This window comes from Protopterus annectens, chromosome 3.part0 (genome assembly GCF_019279795.1).
Source record: "Protopterus annectens isolate FY-2018-M chromosome 3.part0, PAN1.0, whole genome shotgun sequence".
Taxonomy (NCBI): Eukaryota; Metazoa; Chordata; order Ceratodontiformes; family Protopteridae; genus Protopterus; species Protopterus annectens.
In genome coordinates, this window is record NC_056731.1 from 889489916 (window position 1) to 889514046 (window position 24131).

General features: G+C 44.1%; 1 protein-coding gene across 1 annotated transcript in view; it reads right to left on the reverse strand.

The window, feature by feature from the left end:
- ZNF622 (zinc finger protein 622) overlaps nt 1-2389 on the reverse strand; it is a 271614-nt gene extending 269225 nt beyond the window's left edge. Inside the window, exon 1 of the mRNA XM_044065219.1 lies at nt 2294-2389. The gene's annotated coding sequence lies outside the window, so the exon portion shown is untranslated. The remainder of the gene's footprint in view (nt 1-2293) is intronic.
- Between the last annotated feature and the right edge of the window lie 21742 nt (nt 2390-24131).

The window sequence follows — 24131 nt, forward strand, 5'->3', positions numbered from 1 at the left end:
TGTTCAATCTCAGCCTTACTACAGGATATGTACCCAAAGAGTGGCGTAAAGCAACAGTGGCCCCTCTCCACAAAGATGGTGCCTCAACGGATCCTGAAAACTATTGCCCCATAAGCCTGACTAGCTTGGCCTGCAAAGCTATGGAAAGGATCATCATGGACCTCATAAATAAAGATATTGGGGGCCTACAGACACTGGATCCTACCCAGTTCGGCTTTGTTAAGGGCAGATCCTGCCTCTTAAACCTGGTCGATTTCTTTGAAACAGTCACCAAGGCCATTGACGAGTGGAAGGTGGTCCACACAGCCTATCTGGACCTTGCAAAAACCTTCGATACAATACCCCACTCGGGCATTATAGATAAGCTCACCAGCTTAAATATAAACCCCTATGTCACTACATGGGCTGCAAACTGGCTCAAGGACAGAACCCACATGGTTAGAATTGCTGGAGCCATGTCAGACTCCAAACCAGTTACAAGTGGCGTCCCACAAGGCTCAGTCCTGGGACCTCTCTTGTTCTGTATATATTTCTCGGAGGTACAGGCCAACACAGAAGGACTGTGGCTGACCAAGTTCGCAGATGACTGCAAACTGGGTGCCATAATCGACTCTCCAGCCGACACAAGCATCCTACAAAAGGGCCTCATAGAAACAGACAACTGGTGCCAGAGCCATGGCCTCAAGCTAAACGCCAAAACGTGTATAGTCATCCCCTTTGGCAAAAACAAAGTGCCCACAAATTACCACATATGTGGTAATCCATTAAGTACGGAAGAAGTAATTAGGGACCTGAGGACCCAAGTTGATAGCAATCTCTCATTCGACAACCACGTGGCCAAAGTGGTTAGAAAAACATTTTATATAGCCCACGTAATCATGAAGGGATTCACATCTAGATCAGGGGAGGTCATCGTGCCTCTTTACTCATCCCTCATCAGGCCCATAATTGAGTACAATGCCCCTTTTGGGATGTACCTTACCAGACACCTGCAGCAACTGGAAAGACCCCAAAAGTACCTCACCAAGAGGATCAAAGGGCTCAAACAGATGCCATATGCTGCCCGGTTAAAGAAACTCCAGCTCTACTCAGTGGCATACCGCCTGCTCAGAGGCGATCTGTGCCTGACGTATAAAGCCATGTCCAACCCGGAATTAATGGACATGCTGCACCTCAGAAAATCCAAATCCCATCGAGCTACGTGCTCGGGAGACTAGAACCTCAGCACTGAAATAAATAGGACATGCTGGAGGGACAGATTCATAACCCAGAGGCTCCCTTCACTCTGGAATAAAATCCCAGTCCAGGTTAGGCAGTGTCCCTCATTGACTCTCTTCAAGAGGAATCTTGATGAGTGGATGGGAGATCGCAGATTTACCCCTGGTATCACTTCTGTGTCACTGTTAGACAGAGGCACAGTATACTAACCTCGAAATAAGGCATTGCAAAATTCATTTAAAATGGGTGGCGAAAGCAAAACACACTCTGGCTAGGCTTGTAAACGCACTAGGGCAGATAGCCTAGTATGAACCTATGTAACTGCTATAAGCTTATACTCATTCAAAGCGTAATTGTCAGCAGAATGTGGTGTGCCTAATGCACGTATATACATCCCTGTAGCCCGCAGCCGGTGTTCGACATCGTTATAGTTTTGTTGATGAACATTAACACCGTCCCCCCAAGAAGCGCAGGAGCAAGCCCACTCAAACTCCCGCCTGCTACCCAGGATCACGGCGACGTCACTGTGCATTCCTGAACAATTATCCATTCTGCCTATGATGATTCACATGAATATTCATAATATTCACAGCAATTTAGGAAATATATTTCAGAAATGGGCTGCCTACCAAAAATATTCAAAATACCTGGCAAGCAATCGGATTTCCAGACTTCCCAAAGGACAGGAAATTTCCAGAGAGGTAGCAACCCCGAAATATCTTAGTGTCCCTAGCTGTCCCCTGATTATTTCTGGATTGGTCATTGATACTGATAACACCCGGACGTTCTCGTAAATTAAGCCAGAAAAATGCACCCCCACCACATTAGACCCATTAAAACAATCCACCCACTAAAATCAGACAACAATCGTACAGCACAGTCATATCGAAATTCAGCTGTCCTGGCCTAATAAAACTATTCCAAATGTAAAAATTTGTACTACACAATATGTCAGAGCTATTTACAGCTATACGTAACTATACTAACAAAGAAGCAAACTAGATTGGTAGCAAAATTAACTTTAAACACAATTATAAAACAATATTTACAACTCCACGGTGCCAAAAATACTCACCAAGCAAAACCTAAATACAAACTCCAAAACTACACACGACAAACTTCTACTTCCTAAACATGCGCACAATCTCCGCATGACGCCACATTCACAATCTCGCGAGCATTCCTTTTAGACGCTGCAATTGAGATCTAAAATTATGGCTCTTCCTCTTTCTTCATCGATTTTCTACGTCTAAGACACAACTCAGGGAGTATAAATAAAATAAGTGATATTTTTTTATTAATTTTGTATTAAAATGTATGGATTATCTTTATTCTTTATGTGCGTTTCATATTTCGCTTGTTTCCCAAAGAAGCATCATTCCCACAGTTTAAGCTCATGTTTGACGTGGTTTCGGTGATTGACAGACTCTTTAACCTTCAGAGTACACGATATATGTGAAAGAACATTTATTTTAAAGGAGTTAGTGGTCATTAATAATTAATGAGAAGTGTTTACAATAAAACAAGTTGTGAGGCTGCAGAAAGGGCGATATTTTACTTGGCTAGCTCACCAGATACGCAGTAGCAAGCACCGCCTAAACTCCGCCTACCTTGTTTTACATCACGGCTAAATATTGTATATTCAAGCAGACTGCCTGGAACAGTAATGAATGTTTATTATATATTGTAATGAGTACAATAATCATCCAAGAGTAACAAAAAGTACATGACGGCATGCTGTCATTATTCCTTATTGCATATCAGTCACTAAGTCTGTTTCAAATGCCTCGTGTAGCTTTGTATGACTTTTGTATAGTTATTTACTTATTTATTTGCCTTTTTCCTTCAAAATTCATTAACTTTTATGATTTGTGTAGGTTCGTAGTGGTCTGCATAACTAACTACCTACCTGGGACTAAAGCTCTGAGCTGTTCCCTCTGTCCCATGCCTGTGGTATAGGGTTAAATCCTTTCCTCTGTCAGGACAACTGGCAGTGGGCTTACCTGCAAGCTCAACAAATGCATAGACTTTAGTACAATGCATTCTTTCTTATGACATCCTGCATACATAGCAAATATATCTTAATATTCCTAAAATGTACAATACAGTTAAATTTGATGAAGTTATGTGTTACTAATTCTTATGGTCAGTTGTTCCTATCTTAAATTTTAACATATATATTACTGAGGATGTCCATTACATTTAATGTTACATTTCTGAACTCTGAAGTTATGTTCAATAATTATTTGTGCATCCGTGCGGTGCCTCATAGCTGTAGCAGCATTTCTAACTCAGCTGCTCATCTACATTCATTGTATGCATCATGCCAGGGGCCGGTAAGCCGGAGTTGGTATATCCAAGTGGCGTAGGGTTACCACCTGTCCCACTTTGCGAGGGACAGTCCCTCTTTGGGCAGTTGTGTCCTGACAAAAAATTGTAAAAATGGCAAATGTCCTGAGATTTTAGGACAAAATTATTTCCTATATTTTATGTAATAGTTGCATAAAACAGTTATTCTGTATCTAAAATACCTAAATGTTATACGAAACAGAATAAACAACTACAAAAAGTTAAGTTCTGTCCTTTGTACTGACCGTGGGTATGTGTCGGCCTGTAAAATCTGATGTTTGTACCAAAAATGTCCCACTTTGGCCATTTGAAAAGGTGGCAACCCTAAAGTGGCGGGGTGTGTGTGTGGGACCCCCTGCAAAAGGAAAACATGTAATTGCGGCGATATTTTACTTGACTGGCTTGAACTTCTTTTAATAATTGTTAGCAAGCTTGTTAGAAATGTTGCTCGTCTACAATCATTGCATGCATGATGTCAGTAGCTAATATGCATGGCATGCCAATCATGCCTTATTTCATATTCAGGTTCGCTCGTCAATCATCCGGACCACTCCCACTCCTGCGCAAAACTAAAGGTGAGCCAGTTAAGTACAATATCGCCGCAGAAAGTGCATGTGGATATACATTTTTTTAAGTGAATGCAGTGATTTTTTTTAAAGTGACTCTTCTAATTATTATTTAAAATGGACATTGATGCACAATTTGTTGTTATATTAACTAAGTGAACGCGGATACTTTTTAAAAATGTTTCTGATACAAAGCATTCTTATTAAAATGCAAGTTCTACTAATTTTCTAAGCAAATTCAATTACATAAGCAAGTGTTCATGCTTATTTTTCAGGAAATGCACAACCGTTTCTGTTAACTAAGCAAATTCGAGTAATGTGTTAACTCACCGCATTACCTCTCAATTATCCAGATTTACACCGTATGTCAAGTATTTTTGCCTGATATTTTTTGGTTGTTTTCTCAAAAATGCAGTTTTCTGGCAAATTAGTGAGGACTGAATTAACTAAATAATTACTTGCATTGGATATTCAGACTTCTTATCCTTCAGATATTGCATGCTAACATACATTCTGTAATTCTTGCAACTTTCTAAGTTTATAAGAGCAAGTTTTAAAATCTGTTACTGTTTTTGGGCCTTTGACCCCATTGTTTTAGGCTTTATCTAGATTTCCTGTGCTAAGAGGTTGAGAGGTATGGTTAAGCCTCTTGATGCAAAACATTACTTTCCTACTGCATCAATGATTAACCTGTTGTTGTTGTTAATAGGAAGTAACCGTTACTGTATTATTACAATACAATCACAAGAAATAGTGTATATTTTATTGTTGTAAAACAGGCAACCAGAAATTAAAACCAAGCACGATAAAATTGCACATCACATATTTTGGACCAGGCTGCATACTGCTGTTGCAGTGTTGAGAGAGAACTTTCCATATGCTCGAAATATAAATATTCCCCAGGATTCATGAAGCGTGCACCAGGCGCAGGAGTAGCGTCGATGATCTATGCCAAATATGGCCACCGAGCGATTCAGGTACGAGCTGTTTCCACATGCACTACCAGCGTACGCCAGAGCTGTGCAGCTCCCGGCACATGTATGCTAATTACCCCATGCGCAGCAGTGTAGCATGCAAATGATGGTATATAGCGATTCATGAAGTGGTGCAGGTGTAGCATAAGCATGAAGAAATGTAAACCAAAAAAAGGTTTACATTTTTTCAAACATAAAATTGGAGCCATGAAAGCGGACCATACTTACGTATTATAATGTTAATGTATGCCAATGGCTAAATGTATAGCCAATGGCATAAAAAAACATGCACAACACATAAAAAATAACATTTAATATCATGGCCACACTAGCGCAAAGTAAATTTGCAGTGCATCGGTGCGCAAACGGGATCACAATGAAAATATATTTAGATGTCATAAAACTGCAATGTAACACAATTCATGAATTCCCCATAATAGTCAATGACACGCATGCTACGCCACAACCATGGCGCAAGGGTTGCTAAGGGTCTGTGACAGTGTTCTACACGGTAACTAGGAATTAGTAGTCAATGCCATGCAAATGAGTCAAGTAATACTAAATCGCAAAATTCCCGTCGGCGTAAGGATGTACCACACAGCATAGCGGTACAATGGCCTGGAGGTAAACATGACATCAAGAGAGGGGTGCGCCACCGTAGCTGTAAGCACATTGGAGCATTGCTAATCCGGGTTGCCTGTTGCTAAGCAAAGCTGCAGGATAGGGGTGTGGAAGTAGCCATAGCTTTGCTTAGCTGAGAGCACACAAGGTCACCGAAAGTGCATGTGAACGTGGATGAAAACGCACTCAAAACCCGATAAACGGCTGTGTACGGCACGCACCATAGCTGAAACAGGAAGGATATGGGAAGACAATAAGGAAATGCTGCAGCATGGTAATTGGAGTACAAATGAATAATTAACACCTAGGAACTAACAGTGGGCCATTGACAACAGCTAACAAGGCTGCTAGCAGCTACCTGCAGAACAGGAAAGGGGAGGTGCCGTACTGCAAAGAAAAGAGAACTGTCACAGCAGAACAAAGCAAACTTGCAGTAGATCAGCTACATAACACATTTCACAACACAATCCTGGGTTGTGAAAGTACAAAACAAGAAAGCAGGCAACTGGATGCATGCCTGACAATGGGAGGGGAATCGGGTTAAAAAGTGAAGTAAAGGGCAATAGATGAATCACGGCAGCTAAGCGTAAGTCAACACCAAAGGCCCCACAATAGCAGTACCTGCTGTAAAACCCATAATTAAGATACCCTGCAGCTGGAATTGCACATACATACCCAATTACACCAGCATCATCCATTGCACAATAGTATAAGGTGTGAAAGTCCCACACACACACACACACACAAACACTTGTGTATTCCCAGACACTCTGCACCATTGGTGTATACAGACGGGGAACTTTTAATATGTACATGTTAGAGACTGCCATAGGTTTGATTCACCAGCATGTGTTGTGGACTGACGGTGGTATGGAGGATGATGCTGACAACAATCTCAGGCACCAGAGGAGGAGAAGAGTGTTCGGACCCAGGGTAACCTACCAGGGGTGACATGATCTGGAGATAGTAGAGCGTTACAGGGTGGACAGGGACACCATACAGCAACTTGTTGAGCTGTGCCGGCCATGCCTCAGAGCCAGAAATACAGGGGGAACCCATCCCAGTGGACAGGAAGGTATGTGTAAGCTTGAGAATACTAGCCACAGGTACCTTTCAAATGCCAACTGGGGTTATCATGGGGATCTCACAGGCATCAGCATCCAGGGTACTCCACCAGTTCCTGGATGCCATGTTACCACATGCCAATGAGCACATAAACATCTCCCGAACTCAGGAGGAGTTGGCCAGCAATATGCGTCTCTTCCACCGTGTGGCAGACTACCCGGAGGTACTGGGTGCAATAGACTGCATGCACATACACATCAAGACACCACCCAGTGAGCATGGTAGGCGCTACATAAACCACAAGGGATACCCCTCCATCGACTGCCAGGTCGTGTGCAATGCCCAGGGCATTATCATGGATGTGTGTGCTGGCAGCCCTGGAAGCTATCACAACTCCCACATCTGGCATGCCTCACAGCTGTATCAGGTATTTGCCAGGGGGGGACATCCCATATGGCCACTTGGTGGGGGATGCTGGCTATGCACTGGAACCATGGATGATGACTCCCATCAGAAATGCACACACAGCCACGCAAAAACGCCATAATGAGGCACACGCAGAAACCAGAATCATCATAGAGTGCGTGTTTGGGATGCTGGTGGAGCCTTGCAGTACTCTCCAGGCACGTGTGCCCACATCTTCATAGTATGTGCCATGCTACACAATATGTTTTAAGCTGTTTTACTGCAATTTTTTACTTGCACTTTGAAAAGTTTGTCCTGTTTGTTGAAATTTACCTGTTGAGGCTACACACTCAAGTGTTCTAGCCTGTGTTATATATTTACTGCATTTTCTGCTGTTTGTGTACTAAAAAAAAAAATCTAAAAAATTATCCTTGTTTCCCGCCTTTCCTGACCTAGAGTAATCCAAATACAAGCTTTGCTGTATTCTGGACTTTTATAAAGTTCCTGTGTTACCCATTTCCTTGCTTGGATAAAGGGAGGCTTCTTTGTTCACCAGTGGGAGTGGGGAGCTTAGAGCAGCCTATCTATCCCTGGAGGAGTGTTCCCAGCACAAGAATCTGGTAGTCTATTGGCCGTTTTGGGCCAATTTCTAGCTCTTTCAAGTCCCCCTGTATAAAACCCGCTTTGGCGCTGCTTTGTGCGATTTTGTGCATAGCGCAACATCGGGCAGCACCTCTTAATTGGGTTTAAACCATTCTCAGCTCCACAAAGTCTGCTTTTCACTTTTTCCCTTAGAACTGCTCTAGCTCACAAAATAAACACCTTTTTCTTAATCTATAGCCCGGCACTTGCTCACTAAAGCATTTCTATAAGTTAGCACTAAAAATTAAATAGCACTACAGCCTCACATACTCCCTTTGAGTACTCTGTTCCTCATTGGTCCTTTTTCTCAATTATAAAGGAGTTCCTTATACTATTCTAGCATGTCCAAAGGTCTGCTGTCAATTTCCTCTCCAGTCCAGCTGGTGAATCTGGGAATCTTGAGGGAATGTTACAACTGCCTCATGTACACAGACAACCCTCTCCTCCTCCCAACAAGTTCAAACATATGTGAGAGATGCAACCATATAGCCAAACTGGAGGCTGAGCTCTCTCAACTCAGTACTGGCGTAACCAGTCAGGAGGAGAAGGTAACCACACACAATACAATTCCAGTCTCACATAGACCTACTACATCAGCAAACCAAACACATAAACACACAAAAACATACTCTGAGGCTCTAAATGAAAATCTGCCTAAGCAACAGAGACCTCCAAAGCAGACACCCAAGCAACAGCTACCCCAAAACAAAACACGTGCAACACATAGTTCACAAAGCCAGTGTGCCGAATAGTCACAGCCCTTAAGGCTAAACAACACACCTGATACACTTGTAATAGGTGACTCTATTGTCAGGCACACTGATGTCCCACTCACCAGGCTGAACAAGGAGAAGGTCACGGTGAGCTGCCTGTCAGGCGCCAGGATCCGCCACATAACACAAGCACTCTGGTCACTCCAAGGCAAGTACAAATATGACTCAGTCATTGTCCATGCTGGTGTGAATGACCTGAGATGTACCTCCCTGGATTACATGAAAAGAGACATAGAGGAGCTCTCTGAGCATGTAGCCCAGGCCGGTATGACCCTGACCTTGAGTAGCATCTTACCCTCACCAAAAATGATGCCACAATATAAAGACAAGATGATCAATTTCAACAATAGGCTGAATTATTGGTGTCATTCTAAGGGGATCTAGTGCTTGTCAGCCTGGGATGACATGCTCGACAAGCCACGTTGCTTCGCTAGGGATGGCTTGCACCTGTCACCCCTGGGCTTTCGGATATTGGCAAAGGCTCTTGCCACCCCCATAGTGCCTTTTTTAGGCAAGGCTCAAAAGACAAACCCACCTCCATAGATATCACAAAGAAAAAGAAACTAAGGGTAATGCTACTCAATGCCAGAAGTCTAAACCTCAAGATGCATGCACTCAAAACTCTCCTCAGCATGGAGAACATCGATATCTGTGCAGTAACAGAAACCTGGTTCAAGGCTCCCGAGAGCACCCCAGCACTACCAGGTTATACCTCATACCATACTTTTTGGCCCCAAAACTCGGACCGAACCACAAAAGGAGGGGGAGTATCAATATTCGTCAAAGATAAAAAAACCAACAAGAGATGAAGGCAAAAAGATGAAAACTGGTAAACACTGAAATATTGCCAAGGACACCACAAGGGAAGCTCGCACTCCACCAAACTCCATTTGTAAACAATTATTGTTAATAAATAATTGGAGTTTGGTGGAGTGCGAGCTTCCCTTGTGGTGTCCTTGGCAATATTTCAGTGTTTACCATTCGTCAAAGATAACCACACCTCCAGGTTGGTGGCACAGCACAAAGCATCAGAGACTATCCATGTGCAACTAACAGTGGGTAAAACTGCCTTTCAGTTTATAGCCTGCTACAGACCACCCTCCCAAACTCAGGAACCCCACTCGGCTTTCCTGAAAACACTGGAAAATATGAAGGTCTCTCCAAACACCATTATATTGGGCGATTTCAACTACCCAAACATAGACTGGGAGCACTACTCAAGCCCTAACATCTTGGCCCAAAGGTTCCTAGAATTTATAAACTCAAATGCTGTGGAACAAATTGTCACCATTCCCACAAGAGGGGAAAACATACTTGGACCTGATCATCACCAACATGGGGACTCTATGCTCCAGACCTGAGGTATATCCCTCACTGGTAAGATCGGACCATAAATTAATCTCACTGGATATCCACATCCCGACCCCACCCCCTGCCCAGAAAACCACTGTGAAAAACTTCTCTAAAGCAAACTTCACACTCCTCAAAACTGAGGTGGAATCCTTCAAAGCCCCCGGGCCAGTGGAAAATACGGCCCAAACAGCAGAATCCTTTATAAACGCATTCTATGGACACCTTCAGGAATGCATGGATCATGCAATCCCAAATAAAACCAAGACCCAATCCCACAAAGGCAGGCCAGGTCTGGTGGACCCCAGCCATAAATAAACTATACAATAGAAGAAGGAAGCTACTACATGACAGAGCAAAATCCCTAAAAGGGAAGGCATCTCTGATCAGTATTAGCAAAAAACTACGGTCCCTCATAAAATCATCTAAGGCCAGCTTCGAGAGAAAAATTGCACAAGACACTAAAGATAATCACAAGGCTTTCTTTAGTTATGTTATCAACCTGGGTGGTAACTCCCAGTTATGGTCAGAGTTAGTCCAAAACGACAAAAAAATACACTGAACCCACAGACATTGCCAACATCCTGGCTGACAGGTTCAGTGCAAACTTCTCCCCCCCCAAAAGAGCAAATATCTATCCCAGCAGAGTGCTGCCCCCATGACATCTCAGATGCTCAGGTAAGAGCCGCCCTCTCCAAAGCAAAAAACACAGCATCAATGGGACCAGATGGTGTCCCGGGCTGCGTCCTACATGAACTCCAAGAAGAGCTGAACCCCAACATAAAGCTACTGTTCAACCTCAGCCTTACTACAGGATATGTACCCAAAGAATGGCGTACAGCAACAGTGGTCCCTCTCCACAAAGGTGGTGCCTCAACGGACCCTGGTAACTATCGCCCCATAAGCCTGACTAGCTTGGTCTGCAAGGCTATGGAGAGGATCATCTTGGAACTCATAAATAAAGATATTGGGGACCTACAGACACTGGGTCCTACCCAATTTGGCTTTGTTAAGGGTAGATCCTGCCTCTTAAACCTGGTCGATTTCTTTGAATCAGTCACCAAGGCCATTGACGAGGGGAAGGTGGTCCACACAGCCTACCTGGACCTTGCAAAAGCCTTCGATACAATACCCCACTCGGGCATCATAGATAAGCTCTCCAGCTTAAATATAAACCCCTATGTCATTAGATGGGTTGCAAACTGGCTCAAGGACAGAACACACATGGTCAGAATTGCTGGAGCCATCTCAGACTCCAAACCAGTCACAAGCGGTGTCCCACAAGGCTCAGTCCTGGGACCTCTCTTGTTCGGTATATATTTCTCGGAGGTACAGGCCAACACTGATGGACTATGGCTGACCAAGTTCGCAGATGACTGCAAACTGGGAAACATAATCGACTCTCCAGCTGACACAAGCTTCCTCCAAAAAGGTCTCATAGAGACAGACAACTGGTGCCAGAGCCATGGCCTCAAGCTCAACGCCAAAAAGTGTATAGTCATCCCCTTTGGCAAAAACAAAGTGCCCACAAATTACCACATATGTGGTAACCCATTAAGTACGGAAGAAGTAATTAGGGACCTGGGGACCCAAGTTGATAGCAATCTCTCATTTGACAATCACGTGGCCAAAGTGGTTAGAAAAACCTTCTATATATCCCACCTTATCATGAAGGGATTCACATCTAGATCAAGGGAGGTCATCGTGCCTCTTTACTCATCCCTCATCAGGCCCATAATTGAATACAATGCCCCATTCAGGATGTACCTTACCCGACACCTGCAGCAACTAGAAAGACCCCAAAAGTACCTCACCAACAGGATCAAAGGGCTCAAACAGATGTCATATGCTGCTCGGTTAAAGAAACTCCAGCTCTACTCTGTTGCATACCGCCTACTTAGAGGCGATCTGTGCCTGACGTATAAGGCCATGTCCAACCTGGACATGCTTCACCTCAGAAAATCCAAATCCCTTCGAGCTACACACTCGAGGGACTTGAACCTCAGCAGAGAAATAAATAGGACATGCTGGAGGGACAGATTCATAACCCAGAGGCTCCCTTCACTCTGGAATAGAATCCCAGTCCAAGTTAGGCAGAGTCCCTCACTGACTCACTTCAAGAGGAATCTTGACGAGTGGATGGGAGATCATAGGTTTACCCCGGGGATCACTTCTGTGTCACTGTTAGACAGAGGCACAGTAAACTATCCTTGAAAAAGGGCATAGTAAAACTCATTTAAAATGGGTGGCGAAAACCAAACACACTCTGGCTAGGCTTACAAATGCCCTAGGGCAGATAGCCTAGTATGAACCTATGAACTTATATGGTCCTGTGGAAACAGCTGCAGCAGGGACGGAATGGTGAAGTTCCTCACAGCCCACCACCATTGCCAAGGGCCCCACAGGCACAGAGGGACTCAGACCATGAACACCCTGTGCCAGCCCAAGTAGGCAGATGGAGGTGTGCCCAGTATGCCCATGCCTTAGCAAAGAGGGAATGAATAGCACACACACTGACAGTCTAGGCACTTATGGACTGACACCCTTCTCCACCTGCACACACAGCAAACATGGATGGCACACACACACGACCACCTGTAAATTGTCATGTATAGGTGGTCTACTATGTGCATCCTACATAGGTAGCCCTCAACTATTGTACACACAACTGCCATTGGCACAAGGTAAGTCATCAATATCTGAACAGTAAATTATCAGCATGTGTCCATACTGTATGTACATGTTCATTGATACATATGTAGGTACATGCCTAACTGCCTGAGGCCACTCATAAGCATAGCCAAAAAGTGTCTGCTGTCGCCGCTCCATTAATTAACTAACTGTCCCTCTGTGGAGCAGAGCCAATTGTGGGATCCCTGGGGTGTATCGACTGTTCCCCACCCACTCTGCAAGGATTCCTTGGAGTAGTTAGTGAGGGGTTTCGTATAATGTAATCAGGGATGTAGTTCCAAATAATGGGGAGTACCTGTGACAGGAATCTTCTCAGATGATTTACATGTTATATAGTATACCTTAACCACAGCTTGCATATATAGGTAGTATTCCACAGAATAATAAACATTTGGAGCACACAACCACTGAAATTACCACTGCCAGGATTAAAACACACAACCATGTACACAGTCTTCACAATAACCTACCACTAAGCTACCTGAGATGTACCAATGGCAGTTGTGTATACTGACAGGTTAAAACACAAAAGGTAGGAATGTGTGGAAATAGGACAACCGGCATGTACCCAATGAAAGGTGTATGCTCTATATATATATATATATATATATATATATATATATATATCTATATAAAACATATATATAGAGAGAGGAAGAGAGAGAGATATATGTCGATATATGGGGATATATATATATATATGTAGATATATAGATAGGGTAACAATATCTACATAACCATAGAGGTACATATAAATGGGATACCCACCACATACCGACTGCTTGACATACCAACGCACATAATCACGAGGCTTAAAGTCCAAAAGACCACAGTACCAAAATACCAGAAGCGAGAGGTTTAAAATCCCAATGTTAAGGGACATTTAGTCAGTGCTTCTGGTGTTGCGGTTCAGGTAGGTTACTGTGTGTAAGTGTGTTTCTGAGGGCTGTAGTGTGTGTAAGTGTGTGTTCTGAGTGTGGTGTGTTTTCCTGGGGGACTGTAATGTGTGAGTGTGGGTTCGCTTTGTGCATCTGTTTGTGCAATCTAGGAGGTATAATATTAAAGTAGGGGGGGTGTGGGGATGCAGACACCCACATGGGGGTGTAGGGGGGCTTGTCCACCTGCTCATACGTAGTGTAGGATGGTTTGTTTGGATGTGGTGGATAGCAGTGTGTCTCTGTGTGCCTGTGTGTGTTCCATGTTTGTGTTACTTTCGCGAGTTACTGTCGCCATTGGTAATGTGGGATATGGGAGTCTGGGCTCGGTACTGTGGGCGTCGGAATTGTGTGGTTTCAGGATTCTGTCGGTATCCCGTATACAGCGGTTGAAGTGTTCATATATGAGTATAACATGGACCATAGCAATCACACATTCCGCCACGACCAAACTTTATGAACATAGGATATGGAGAGTATATGCCTATACACTATTACAAATATGTGCTATGGACATAAGCCAGTGATAGGGTTACCACCTGTCCCACTTTGCGAGGGACAGTCCCTCTTTGGGCGGTTGTGTCCTAACCAAAAATATTAAACGTGGCAAATGTCTTGAGATTGTAGGACATAATTATGTCCCATATGTAATGTAATTGTTGCATACAATAGTTCTTTCTGTATCCAAAATACCGACATGTTACAGGAAACAGAATAAACCACTAAACTGCTACAAGAATAAGCTTATATTTAGGCAAAAAAGGAAAGTTCTATCCCTTGTACTGACCGTGGGTTTGTGTCAGCCTGTAAAATCTGATGTGTGTCCCGAAAATGTCCCACTATGGCCATTTGAAAAGGTGGCAACCCTAGACAAAGAGAGTCAGTCACCAACACAACTCCAATGACTGCAAATACCTATGACAGAAATACACAGCTTCCATGTAGCAACACTTTATTACATTCCAATGTATTGCTGAAAGGATTCAAGGACTAACATCACCTGCATGCTATACAGGAACCAATTAACAGTGCCTTAATGAATCAGCCTGCAATTACCATAGTATTACTCCATTAAAGGATAGGTGTTCAAATAGGGAAGGAACCCTCACGCACATATTGATTATGTATAAAAGCAGTTCCTACACACCTGCATCTGCTATGTACACCCACCGTCACCCCCATACCCAAACAAATTACAATACAAACTGTAATAACATCACAGATCATTCACTCACTGTACGACATCTGCAGATGCCTTAATATACCTTGTCAAAGATACACTAACATGGCCCTATGTGAAATAGCTGCTGTTATACAATGGAACAGCTGCTGATGTTACAGGGTTTGTTTGCACTAATCCTGTTTCAGAGGGTTGTGTGTACACCGGGAAGTGTTACCAATTACTGATTAACAGCACAGTATGATACACATGTACACCAAACCAAGGATATCTGGTGAGAACACTGTAAATCACCTAACAGTTCATGCATTGCCATACAGCCTTTAGCTGCCCAAACATCCTTGCCAGACTGAAACATCTGCAGAAGTATCAGGTACAAACAAACCCTCCATAAATAGCAATGTTCTGAAATATAGCAGCTGTACTCACATATAGAACAACATCTTCTAGCCATTACACACAATCCATGGGAGTCATGAAGCTAATATATCTCTGTCTGACTCCATATAGCTGTTGAAATACATCACAAACAACACATCCAGGCTGTCTTGCTCGAAAGTAAGGCAAACGGACAATGCCCAAGTGGAGTACTCAATTATACACCACTGTTGCCATGGTATTGGCTAATGGAGTAGCTGCACGGCTGATGTGCATCTAATTAACTACTTTGGAACACCAATTGGTGGTCAGGATAGCACATGTTACCGATATTTAACTATAAAAGGATGGCTTATCACACATTCGAACCATCTGTATATACCAGCAGATCGTTACAAAGAAGATTGAAACACAAACTGAAAAGGACTGAATTAACAGTCAACAACACCTCAGGTTACTAATAAGGTATGTAGAACACTCAGTATGTCTGTGTATGTAGTACCTGTTCTGTAATATTTAAAGTGCACACAATCCATATAGTGAAAACAGTTATCTTGTAGTGATGTATTGTTGAGCATAGTAATGCTAGTAGTATTTATATGTGTACTGCTGTAGGTCACAAGGCAAACACCGCATACACCACAAGGGATGCTATATAAGGGGTTTGAACCCAAATATTCCTCACCAGCCGCTGTCAGTGGCAGGGCTGGTCCAACAAGTATGTGCTATAACAAGGGATAGTATATGTTGATATATTGTAACAGTAGGCATATTTATGGGTGTATTACCGAGAATAACACATCGAAGGTTGGCCCACTGTGCAATTATGATTTGCATTGTGGGATATTGTGCCAATAACTGTGTAATGTACAGTATTGTAGGCAGATATGTATTACAAGTTACATATCATTACTGTTATGTTAGGCAAACATTAGTTAAGTCTGTTGGCATTTACAATACACAATAACAGGATACATGTGACTTGTATTCACCCGACAGCTTATCAGCATGATAGCAAAGTAAAATGGAAGAGCTAGTTAACTATCCATGCACATAAGACATGTAATAAGTGCAAAGGTAGGTACTAGGCTGTCTGCCCAAGGGTATTTATAAGCCTAGCTAGAATGTGTTGGCTTTTGCCACCCCCTTAGGTTAGTTCCCGGTGCCTCTGAACGGCAGAGCCATTAGTTCCCTGTGCCTCTGTCCAGCAGAGCCACTGCAGTGATCCCCGGGGTACATGTCTGTTTCCCATCCACCCGTCAAGGTTTCCCTTGAAGAGTGCTAGCAAGGGGCCCTGCCTGATGTACATTGGAATCATGTTCCAAAGCATAGGGAGTCTCCAGGTCAGGAATCTAGCCGTCCAGCATGTCCTAGTCATCATTGTGGTTAGGTGTATATCCCTAGAGCATGTGGCTCTCAGGGGCTTCTGTTTAGGTGAGCATATCCAGCTATACTGGGTTGGACATGGGCCTTGTATGTCAAGCAGAGATCACCTGTGAGTATGCGGTATGCAACCGAGTACAGCTGGAGTTTCTTAGGTTGGGCTGCATAGGTCATCTGTTTGAGGTCAGTAATCCTTTTGGTGTGGTACTGTTGTGGTTTTCCAAGCTGTTGCAGTTGTCTTGTAAGGTACATCCCAAATGGGGTGTTGTATCCTTTAATGAGTCTAATAAGTCATGAGTAGAGAGGCACAATGCCCTCCTTTGTTCTGGATGCGAACCCATTAGAGATTAGGTGGGCCACGTAGAAGGATATTCTAACCACCTTGTCATTATGGGTATCGAAGGAGAGATTGCTATCTACTGGGGTTCCCAGATCCCTTATTACCTTTTCTGTATGTAAGGGACTAGCACCTATGTGGTAGTCCATGGGTAATTAGTTATATCCAAAGGGGATGACTATGCACATTTTGGCATTCAGCTTGAGGCCATGATATTGACACCAGGTATCTGTCTCAGTGCAACCCTTCCGGAGGGTGTCTGTATCAGCTGGGGAAACAATTATGGCCCCTAGTTTGCATTCGTCTGCAAACCTTTTCAGCCAAAGCCCTCCTGTGCTTGCCTGTATATCAGAGAAGTATATACCGAACATGAGGGGTCCTAGGACTGAGCCCTGGGGGACGCCACTTGTAACTGGTATACAGTCAGACCTAGGGTATGCAACTCCCACTGTGTGGGTTCTGTCCGTGAGCCACTTTGCAAATCATCACATGACATAGGGGATAATGTTCAGGTGGAAGGGTATGTCGATAATACCAGAATGGGGAATGGTGTTGAAAGCCTTTGAGAGATCAAGGTAGGCTGTGTGGACCTCCTTACCCTCATCTAATGCCTTGGTAACTGTCTCTAAGAAGTCCACCAGGTTTAGGAGGCATGGTCTGCCCTTAACAAAGCCAAACTGGGAGGGGTCAAAGGTTTGGAGGTACCCAATGTCTCTGTGACTGAGATCCATGATGATGTGCTCCATAGACTTGCAGACCAGGTTAGTCAGGCCTATAGGGCAATAGGTCCCATGGTCCGTTGTGGCGTCACCTTTGTGGAGTGGGATAACTGTTGCTGTGTGCCATTCAGAGGGCACAAAGCCCGATGTGAGGCTATTATTGGACATGGTGCAAAGGTGGCGAGCCAGTACGTTCTTACGTTCGTGTAAAACGCAGCCTGGGATGTTGTCCGGTCCCATGGATGCTGTGATATTGGCTTTAGAGTGTGCAGCTTTTACCTGCATAGTTGTGATTACAGGGACTCTGTACTCTTCCTGTATAGATATGGACTCTTTAGGGGGTGAGAGGGGGGGAAAGGTAGCACTGAACCTATCTGCCAGGATGTTGGCAGTATCAGTTGGTTCTGTAATGTTTGTGCCTTTGTGCTGTAACTCAAAGCAGATCTGGGTGTTGACATCGAGATATTTGACATAGCTATAGAATGCTTTGTGGTTGTCATTGGAATTAGTGGCAGTTTTGTTTCCGTAGCTAGCTTTGGAGGATCTTTTAAGGGATCTCACCTTCTTACTGAGGCTGACCAGGGAGCTCCTCCACGCATGGGATTGTACTCTCTTTTGCAACAGTGTCTACCTTGTGTTGTACAGTTTGTTTATGGCAGGGGGCCATCAGATTGGCTTCCCTAATTAGGAGTATAGCATCTTGGTTCTGTTTGAGATAGCATGATCCATGCACTCCTGTAAGTGCTTATAAATTGCATTTGTGTAGGATTCAGCAGTTGTAACCGTATTTCCCATCTGCATGGGTGTCATGAAGTTCACCACGTCTGTCTTAAGAAGCATGAAGTTGACTTTGTAGACATATTATACTGTGGTTTCCTTAATGGGGGGTGGGAGTGGGATGTGGATATCAAGGGTGTTCAGCTTATGGTCAGATCGGACCAAAGAGGAGTTGACTTCAGGTGTGGAACACCAGTCACTCATGTTGGTAATGCCCAGGTCTAGTATATTGCCCCTGGTGGCTGTGTGGATAAGTTGATCCAGGGCATTGGTGTTTATGAATTCCAGAAAGCGTTGAGCTAATGAGTTGGTACACGAGTAGTTTTCCCAGTTAATGGTGGGGTAGATTCAGTGAGACTATGTGACGAGTGTGGTGTGGTGCGAATGTTTACCTTCTCCACATGACTGTCAGGGTCAGCCTTGGTTGGAGAGAGCTTTACCTCCAGTTTGGCTAGATAAGTGCATCTCTCACAGGTTGTAGTGTTGGGTGGTAGGTGGAGAGGGTTGTCTGTGTACATGAGGCAATGTCTACATTGCCTCAAGATGTCCAGATTCATCAGATTGACAGGAGAGAACACTGGCAGCTGACCCTTGGATATGCCTGAATATAAAACTAATTTCCCCTAGATAACTGAGGAACGTGAGTACAAGACCTATTTTACTTTAAGCAAGTGAGAAAAGTACATACAAAACCTGTTTACCCTTAGGTAATGAGGAAGATTGAGTGCTATAGTAATTAGTAACTTACATAGTGCTTACAAGTTCTGAACAAGTGCTGAGCATGAATAAGCAATCCAGATAGGGTCTTGGATAACATAAACACACTGACCCCCCAACAGGTACACAGTCATATATCCATGTACACTACAGAGCCCCTGTACCCACAACTATGCAGGTACAAGCTGCACTCAGGCTGCATGGGACCTGTCCATATCCCAGGTTGTATCATACACACATGGCAAAACAAGTTGCTGTCCACAAACACATCATGTAAAACATAGCTTCATGTCAGTCTGTGTACACACTGAATGGTGCACACCAACAGGTATCACAACCCACAAAGGGGGAGATGCCACTGATAATGGGAAGTACTGCACTACTACCCTGCTGAGTCTGGTCTGAAAGGCCATGAACCTTGATCAAATTATTTGATGTCAGCAGTACAGATGTAGATGACAGTAAGGTTGATTTCACACTGCATATCATAACTTTGCCAGGTCATAGGACATCATCACCCATACTGTGTTCCACCTACACTCAGTATACTAGATGTAAATTCCTATGTCACAGGAGTGTTTTGCAACGGGACTGCTGGCAGAACCAGCACTACAGAAGGTGTCTGAATAATACATGCACATCACACCAGTGCCAGCTAGAGTAAGACAGGGTTAAGTAATGTTAAGTAATTGTACTCCCCCTCATTGTAGTCCATACCACACAGACTAACAGAAGGCATCTGCCTAATGAAGTATGTGAATGACTATGACCTAGGAGGAATAGCTGACTCAGAGTGTTGTGGACAACATACAGAAGGGGCATTGTGGGTGAGGTGTGTGACATATGGCTACAATCTGACAGCTACATATTGCATTGTCACTCCTATGTTAATAATCCTGTACCCATGAACTACCACCTAGGCAGCGGTCAACATAATGGACACTGTGTGTAAGCTGGGCAGTTGTCTTTCCTGTGATAGGTACGTCACCACACCTGTCAGGTAGTCATATGTGGCAACCCTAATCATGACAGGGTGCCATCCATGAATATAGAGATCATTGTCGAGCCATACACAACACTCAAGTGACCCATATCAGATGACATATTTCCTTTAAGGGGTATTGGCCATGTTCATATGGCCTACACCACCCTTCCCATTCCCCATCACCAATATGTAGCATGATGCTAAATGATAATGAATATTGATAAATCCATGTCCAACCCAGTGATGTTGGACATGCTACACGTACACATCCTGATCTCAAACACATACTTCATGGACATCCACCTTCCTAGTACTAGGATCACCACATGCTGGACAGATCCTCGTCCCATACACTTTACATAGTTCTGTCACACTATGCATTCCTGTCCAGCAAAGCTGCACATCGCCCCCCTCTCAGACATGGTGTGATGACCGCATGGCAAAATGTATCATTAACCCTGTGGATCAGTTATGTGACGCTGCTCCACCTGGCCCCAGAGACCCGCCTGTCGGCTACAGCTAGGTAACCTTTCATCCTAGATTCCTACATGGCCCAGGGTATATAGCCTACTAGTTGACTTTGACTGTACATGCTATACTTGATATCCATCCCTGCAAATACCATCTGGCTAGCTAGTGTCCCATGTGTATCACATGTGCAACACAGGTGATACTTGGCAGGATGATGAATTGCTGTACAGTGCCATGTAGATGTATATGGTAAAACACTTACATGTAAAACCTTCCATGAGCAAGTCTGCAGGGTCAAATGTCATGCCCATTAAGGCAGTGTAAGTCTTTATATGTGATATATACACAGCATCAAGGTCGACTGCATTAATGTGGACACATCCAGCCATGTGCTGATAGGTAGGAACACCAGTACAGGCAAACAGACATGTCCACATCAAGACAGCATCCACATGAAGTATGAGCAATGTAATCAGGTGACACACACACATATATGGTGATAATATCCACTCACCATTGAGTGTCACATGTGTGTGACACAAACATGTCAGTGGTGTCAGTGTCATGTAGATTTGCAAAGACAACTATTTAATCATAATGCATGCGATACACATGTATGTTCAGCTGTAGCTCTGTATGTCTCTGTGAGTTACTGTGACCTGTCTCCATCATTATGTCTTCCAGGTATGCCGCGTGCAAGGCTACCCCTTTATACCCGCTTGGAGGATGAGGCCCTCATCCCATACCTACATGACAATCATGATATCCTGCTCAGCCATGTGCCACAGGATGCACAGCAGCGGGATGCCCTGTGGATGGAACTTCGCAGGAGGGTTAATGATGTGGGTGGCCACAAGCACACATACCAGCAGGTGTGCAGACACTGTACAGACCTCATTAGATGGGCGTAACAGCATGTAAATGCAGTCGCCAGGGAACAAGGTGCAACAGGTGGTGGGCCACCAACCCAGCCCCCACACACACTTACCGAGGAGCTACTAGCCAACCTGTGGACACCTGCAGAACAACATCCACAAGCCTTAGCCGATATTGTGGAGGTGGATGTCTCTCAACCACCGAGCCTGGAGTTGCCTGGTAAGTCAATACTGCACCTATAACAACTATATTCTATATAGTTGCATGTGTCACTGTACAATACGTAATGTAACATCATATGCAAGGCATGTATACACACATGCCGCATACTATAGTATGCTACTCTGTGTGTGCACACATGTGCATACACCAGAGTATAGTCTGTTGTACTGGTGTATGTGTTAACATGCACATTGCCCCCTGTAGCTATCATACAGGAGTGGATAATGCTCATACTGCTGTGTTACTCGTATTTAGGTTTACCTGTGTGGGTTCTGTCCGTGAGCCACTTTGCAAATCATCACATGACATAGGGGTTAATGTTCAGGTGGAAGGGTATGTCGATAATACCAGAATGGGGAATGGTGTTGAAAGCCTTTGAGAGACCAAGGTAGGCTGTGTGGACCTCCTTACCCTCATCTAATTCCTTGGTAACTGTGTCTAAGAAGTCCACCAGGTTTAGGAGGCATGGTCTGCCCTTAACAAAGCCAAACTGGGAGGGGTCAAAGGTTTGGAGGTACCCAATGTCTCTGTGACTGAGATCCATGATGATGTGCTCCATAGCCTTGCAGACCAGGTTAGTCAGGCCTATAGGGCAATAGGTCCCATGGTCCGTTGTGGCGTCACCTTTGTGGAGTGGGATAACTGTTGCTGTGTGCCATTCAGGGGGCACAAAGCCCGATGCGAGGCTATTATTGGACATGGTGCAAAGGTGGCGAGCCAGTACGTTCTTACGTTCGTGTAAAACGCAGCCTGGGATGTCCGGTCCCATGGATGCTGTGATATTGGCATTAGAGTGTGCAGCTTTTACCTGCATAGTTGTGATTACAAGGACTCTGTACTCTTCCTGTATAGATATGGACTCTTTAGGGGGTGGGGGGGGGGAGGTAGCACTGAACCTATCTGCCAGGATGTTGGCAGTATCATTTGGTTCTGTAATGTTTGTGCCTTTGTGCTGTAACTCAGAGCAGATCTGGGTGTTGACATTGAGATATTTGACATAGCTATAGAATGCTTTGTGGTTGTCATTGGAATTAGTGGCAGTTTTGTTTCCATAGCTAGCTTTGGAGGATCTTTTAAGGGATCTCACCTTCTTACTGAGGCTGACCAGGGAGCTCCTCCACGCATGGGATTGTACTCTCTTTTGCAACAGTGTCTTCCTTGTGTTGTACAGTTTGTTTATGGCAGGGGGCCACCAGATTGGCTTCCCTAATTAGGAGTATAGCATCTTGGTTCTGTTTGAGATAGCATGATCCATGCACTTTTGTAAGTGCTTATAAAGTGCATTTGTGTAGGATTTAGCAGTTGTAACCGTATTTCCCATCTGCATGGGTGTCATGAAGTTCACCACGTCTGTCTTAAGAAGCATGAAGTTGACTTTGTAGACATACTGTGGTTCCCTTAATGGAGGGTGGGGGTGGGATGTGGATATCAAGGGTGTTCAGCTTATGGTCAGATCGGACCAAAGAGGAGTTGACTTCAGGTGTGGAACACCAGTCACTCATGTTGGTAATTCCCAGGTCTAGTATATTGCCTCTGGTGGCTGTGTGGATAAGTTGATCCAGGGCATTGGTGTTTATGAATTCCAGAAAGCGTTGAGCTAATGAGTTGGTACACGAGTAGTTTTCCCAGTTAATGGTGGGGTAGATTCAGTGAGACTATGTGACAAGTGTGGTGTGGTGCGAATGTTTACCTTCTCCACATGACTGTCAGGGTCAGCCTTGGTTGGAGAGAGCTTTACCTCCAGTTTGGCTAGATAAGTGCATCTCTCACAGGTTGTAGTGTTGGGTGGTAGGTGGAGAGGGTTGTCTGTGTACATGAGGCAATGTCTACATTGCCTCAAGATGTCCAGATTCATCAGATTGACAGGAGAGAACACTGGCAGCTGACCCTTGGATATGCCTGAATATAAAACTAATTTCCCCTAGATAACTAAGGAACGTGAGTACAAGACCTATTTTACTCTAAGCAAGTGAGAAAAGTACATACAAAACCTGTTTACCACTAGGTAATGAGGAAGATTGAGTGCTATAGTAATTAGTAACTTACATAGTACTTACAAGTTCTGAACAAGTGCTGAGCATGAATAAGCAATCCAGATAGGGTCTTGGATAACATAAACACACTGCCCCCCCCCAACAGGTACACAGTCATATATCCATGTACACTACAGAGCCCCTGTACCCACAACTATGCAGGTACAAGCTGCACTCAGGCTGCATGGGACCTGTCCATATCCCAGGTTGTATCATACACACATGGCAAAACAAGTTGCTGTCCACAAACACATCATGTAAAACATAGCTTCATGTCAGGCTGTGTACACACTGAATGGTGCACACCAACAGGTATCACAACCCACAAAGGGGGAGACGCCACTGATAATGGGAAGTACTGCACTACTACCCTGCTGAGTCTGGTCTGAAAGGCCATGAACCCTGATCAAATTATTTGATGTCAGCAGTACAGATGTAGATGACAGTAAGGTTGATTTCACACT